Source organism: Moschus berezovskii, chromosome 26 (assembly GCF_049115385.1).
Source record: "Moschus berezovskii isolate FMDL1 chromosome 26, NW_MosBer_1.0, whole genome shotgun sequence".
NCBI classification, from domain to species: Eukaryota; Metazoa; Chordata; class Mammalia; order Artiodactyla; family Moschidae; genus Moschus; species Moschus berezovskii.
The window spans coordinates 18,876,298-18,882,087 of NC_142485.1; the positions used below are offsets into that span (position 1 = coordinate 18,876,298).

Consider the following 5,790-nt stretch of genomic DNA (forward strand, 5'->3'; position numbering starts at 1 on the left):
ATCAATATGAGCAAAAGAAACAAAGATGCATCCTACATAGAAAACCCACAAGTGCTGGGATTCAAGGTATAGGATGTTGATGAAAGTGGGAAAGAGAAAATTGGTCAAAAATACAAGGAATTTGTGTACAACAACCAAAAGCTATAATAAGCTTGATGCCATTTTTTCACTGGGGTCCAGCTACATACACATAGAAATTTCATCAACCCATTTTAGTTAGAGGTAAAGTTTATCTGAATTTGGCAATAAGGAGTTCATGATCTGAGCCACAGTCAGCTCCTGGTCTTGTTTTTGCTAACTGTATACAGCTTCTCCATCTTTGGCTGCAAAGAATATAATCAATCTGATTTCGGTGTTGACCATCTGGTGATGTCCATGTGTAGAGTCTTCTCTTGTGTTGTTGGAAGAGGGTGTTTGCTATGACCAGTGCGTTCTCTTGACAAAACTCTATTAGCCTTTGCCCTGCTTCATTCCATGCTCCTAGGCCAAATTTGCCTGTTACTCCAGGTGTTTCTTGACTTCCTACTTTTGCATTCCAGAAAGAGGAGAGTGAAAAGGTTGGCTTGAAGTTCAACATTCAGAAAACGAAGATCATGGCATCTGGTCCCATCACTTCATGGGAAATAGATGGAAAAACAGTGGAAACCATGTCAGACTTTATTTTGGGGGGCTCCAAAATCACTGCAGATGCTGATTGCAGCCATGAAATTAAAAGACGCTTACTCCTTGGAAGGAAAGTTATGACCAACCTTGATAATATATTAAAAAGCAGAGACATTACTTTGCCAACCAAGGTCCGTCTAGTCAAGGCAATGGTTTTTCCCGTGGTCATGTATGGATGTGAGAGTTGGACTGTGAAGAGAGCTGAGCGCCGAAGAATTGATGCTTTTGAACTGTGGTGTTGGAGAAGACTCTTGAGAGTCCCTTGTACTGCAAGGAGATCCAACCAGTCCATTCTGAAGGAGATCAATCCTGGGTGTTCATTGGAAGGACTGATGCTAAAGCTGAAACTGCAATACTTTGGCCACCTCATGCGATGAGTTGACTCACTGGAAAAGACTCTGATGCTGGGAAAGGTTGGGGGTGGGAGGAGAAGGGGATGACAGAGAATGAGATGGCTGGATGGCATCACCGACTCTGTGGACATGAGTTTGAGTGAACTCCGGGAGTTGGTGATGGACAGGGAGGCCTGGCGTGCTGTGATTCATGGGGTCGCAGAGAGTCGGACACGACTGAGTGACTGAACTGAACTGAAAGTTTATCTAGATTAGAGGAAAGTTTGATTTTAAAGGATCTTTAAGAAGGAAATCACTGATGGTCCATCGGTTAGGACTCCAAGCTTTCACTTCCAAAGGTGCCGATTCAATCCCTGGCCAGGAAACTAAGATCCCACCAGCTTCAGGGTGTGGCTGAAAGAAGAAAGAAGGAAAAAATCAATTTTCTTTCTTTCAGGTGTATATTCCATTAGGAGTAAGACTGACAAGTAGAATTATTAAAAGTCCTACTTTAATGAATAGAAATGGGCTTCTCTGGTCATTCAGCTGGTAAAGAATCCACCTGCAATGCGGGAGACCTGGGTTAGGAAGATCCCCTGGAGAAGGAAAAGGCTGCCCACTCCAGTATTCTGGCCTGGAGAATTCTATGGACTGTATAGACCATGGGGTCGCAAAGAGTCAGACATGACTGAATGACTTTCTGTTTCAAGAAATGGGTACGTGGTTAATATGACAAAGAACAGCCCTAAGCAGTGATTGAATTCTTAGGGCACTACTACATAATTCTCATCAACAAAAATACTAATAACATGTTTGAAATAAATTTATTGGATACAAGAGTGCTATACTACTCAACCATAAAAAATGAAACAATGCCGTTTGCAGCAACATGGTTGGACCTCGAGATTATCATACTAAGTGGAGTAAATCTGACAGAGAAAGACAAATATCATATGCTATCACTCATATATGGAATCTAAAATATGACACAAATGGACTTATTTACAAAACAGAAATACTCGCAGACATAGAAAACAAACTTATTGTTACCAAAGAGGAGAGCTGGGGGAGGGATAAATTAGGAGTTTGGAAGTTAGCAGATACACACTTTAATATATAAAATAAACAACAAGGTCCTACTGTATAATACAGGGAACTATATTCAATATCTTGTAATAACCTAGAATTAAAAATAAAATTATATATATATACACACATATATATATGAGTCACTTTGCTGTATATCAGAATCTAACATAGCATTGTAGCTCTTTTTCCTGGCACCTCGGAGGCTGTCGGCCGCTTCAGAATGAAGCTGAATGAACATCTCATTCCCGGCCACTGGCTGCCAGAAGCTCATTGAAGTGGACGATGAACGAAAACTTCCTACCTTCTATGAGAAGTGAATGGCCACAGAAGGTGCTGCTGACGCTCTGGGTGAAGAATGGAAGTGTTATGTGGTCCGAACCAGTGGCGGGAACGACAAGCAGGGTTTCCCCATGAAGCAGAGTGTCTTGACCCATGGCCGCGTTCGCTGCTACTGAGTCAGGGGCATTCCTGTTACAGGCCAAGGCGGACTGGAGCGGGAAAGCTCAAATCTGTACAGGGCTGCATCGTGGATGCCAACCTGACTGTTCTCAATTTGGTCATGGTGAAAAAAGGGGAGAAGGCTATTCCTGGACTCACTGATACTACAGTGCCTCGTTGCCTGGGTCCCCAAAGAGCTAGCAGAATCCGCAAACTTTTCAACCTCTTTAAAGAAGATGATGTCCACCAGTATGTTGTGTGAAAGCCCCTAAACAAAGACGGTAAGAAACCTAGGACCAAAGCACCCAAGATTCAGCGTCTCGTGACTCCACGAGTTCTGCACCACAAATGCCGGCTCGGTGCTCTGAAGAAACAGCGTGCTAAGAAAAATAAAGAAGAGGCTGCAGAATATGCTGAACTTTTGGCCAAGAGAATGAAGGAGGCCAAAGAAAAACAGCAGGAAGAGATTGCCAAGAGATGGAGGCTGTCCATCAAAGTCTGAGTCCAGTCAAAAATGAGATGTTCTAAGAGTAACAAATAAATAAGATCAGACATCAAAAAAAAAAAAAAAAAAAGGCATTGTAAATCAACTATAGTACATTTAAAAAAAAAAAAAAGAAGAAAAAGAATGCTATAATTCTTGGGGTGCCTGCCTGGCTCATGAAAATTCCTCTTTTCTAAAAAACAGCTGCAGAACCCAGGAGTGAGCTCCTGAAAGGCTGAGTCGTCCAATCAACTGGCCAGGCTGATTGATGGAAGGAAGACCTCGGTTGGACCAATCAGAGTAGTTCTTTCCCTGTCCCTCCCTCTTTGTGACCTGCTGTGTTTGTTTAGCTAATACATTCTCTTGCCTGTTAGCTAGGTTCCTGTCATTTGTAATAAAAGCATCCTGAGTACTCCAGCATTGTGTCCTGTGCTGTGCTGCTTGTAGGGGGGCATGCAGAGATTAACAGACAAGGATGCACACCCTTAAAGGACTTACAGTTCTGTGTGTCAACCATAATACAGGGTGGAAAATTATAAAAGTTTTAAGAGGACCAAAAAGCTGTAGGAAAGTAAAGATGGGAGAAATCACTTCTACAGGGAGGGTTTAGGGGCAACTTCCTGTCTGAGATGGCTTTTGAACTTGCTTCTAAGGTAAGATGAGTTTTGCTCATGTGGCCACGAAGGAGAGAAGGCCCTCAAGATGGAGAAAAGGGACTTCCCTGGAAGTCCAGTAGTTAAGACTTCACCTTCCAATGCAGGGGGTGCAGGTTCGATTCCTGGTAGGGGAGCTAAGATGCCACATGCTTCGCAGCCAAAAAACTAAAACATAAAACAGAAGCAATGTTGTAACAAACGCAATAAAAGACTTTAAAAATGGTCCACATAAAAAAAAAAAAAAATCTTAAAAAAAAAAAAAAGAGAAAAGAACATGAGCAAAGATTAAGCAGCAAAGTGGGGTATGTGTGAAAATTAGGCATGCCCGGTAGGTCAAAGCATTGAGCCTCAGTGGGGAAAAATGAAGATTTTTAATCTAGACAGGAATGTGGTCTTTGAACAGTAGGTTGGAGTGGAGGAGATGATGGGATCATGCAGCTAGGAGGTTCTTACAGTGTGCCAAGCTGAAAATAATAAATGTTCTGACTAGGAGAAGGCCAACAGGGAATGGGGGAAATGAGGAAACTCCTTACTTCAGATAATCACAGGGTTTTCAGTCCAGAATGATATCTGAAGAGCAGGGAACAGGGACGGATTGGGGACCCACGGGGCGAAATTAAGGCTGAGACAGGCCCTGTGGGGAGTATATTGTTGTTTAGTCGCCCAGTCATGTCTGACTCTTTGTGACCCCAGGGACTGTAGCCCGCCAGGCCCCTCTGTCCATGGGATTCTCCAGGCAAGAGGACTGGAGTAGGTTGCCATTTCCTCCTCTAGTGCAGGGTTTGAGGAGTGACTGGAGCATTGAATCATTGACATCTTCCTTGAGACTAACTGGTAAGAACTAGAAGTAAAACCAGGAACTAGGCTCCACAGTGGTGGCCTCACAGCAGAGGAGAGAAGGTAAAAGGTGCAGGTTCCCCAGCACAGGGACCTCAGGGAGCCTGCGAAAGACAAACGCAAAAGAATAAAAAAACAGAGGCACACAGGGAGACCCTTGTAGAAACGGTGGAGGTTGGGAACAGATTACACGGGGGACTGCGTGATTCAGAAGTGGGAATTTTCCAGCCTGGGTGAAGAAGCAAGGAAAGCCAGGACATTCAATCAACAAGGAGAAGGGGCGACTTCCCTGGAGGTCCAGTGGCTGAGACTCCGCACTCCCAGTGCAGGGGGTCCAGGTTTCCTCCCTGGCCCAAGAACTAGATCCCGCCTGCCACAACTAAGGGTCCCACTTGTCACAGCTAAGACCTGGCACAGCCAAATAAATAAATGATTTTTTTTTTAAAGAAAGGAAACAGTGAGAAGGGTTCAGTAGGGATGGGGGGGAATGTGAGAGCCTGCAGAGCCCAATGGAGAATTTCCAGGCTTCAGAGTGTGGGCCAGGAGAGATCCTGTTTGATTATCTGCCTGTGTCTTGATGACATTAAGCAGTGCAGATAAAGCTCTCTCAACCCGAGGAGGCTGAGGAACTATAAGAAAAGATCTATGGGTGTTTCTAGAATGGTGAGGAGCAAGAGACATCTGAAGAATACCCTAGAGGGTGGCAGGCAGGAAGAAGGACTGGGGAAGCTGAAGAAACACAGTCACGTGGACTTCCTTAGAGTTGATGATGGACCAAAAAATAGTCAGGAAGAGGAACCGGGGAAGCAGGCAGAAGGAGACCCATGTCAGGTTGGAATGGGGAGGGTGGGGAAAGGAGGTATGTGTATGGAATGCTGTGCAAAAAGAGGAGGAACGTATCCTCCTGCAGATAAAGCCAGATTTTGACTAAAGTGAGGTGATGAAACAAGCACTTGAGGCAAAGATTGAGGGTATCAGATGGTTTATTTCCAAGAGATGACTGGTTCCCCGGGGGGCCTGGAGGAGAGCTCAGACTGAGCTGCAGAGAACCAAGAATGCAGGAAAAAAAGATGAGCACGGTTGATAATTTTTACAGTAAATTTAATGAAGTGAGAGGAGCTCAAGACTCACATTAATGATAAAGAAGCAGACATAGGAGGGAGTCGGGGAGGGGGCTGTATGAAGAGGGTCAAAAGGGACCAATCTCTAGTTACAAGATACATAAGTGCCAGGTATGTAATGCACAACACGATAAATATAATTAGCCCTGCCATATGTTACATACGAAAGT

The 5,790-nt window shown here is 44.2% G+C and overlaps 1 pseudogene; it reads left to right on the forward strand.

Annotated features, from left to right (window-relative positions):
- Positions 1 to 2,314: 2,314 nt before the first annotated feature.
- LOC148773751 (small ribosomal subunit protein eS6 pseudogene) lies at positions 2,315 to 3,040 on the forward strand (annotated as a pseudogene).
- The last annotated feature ends 2,750 nt before the right edge of the window (positions 3,041 to 5,790 follow it).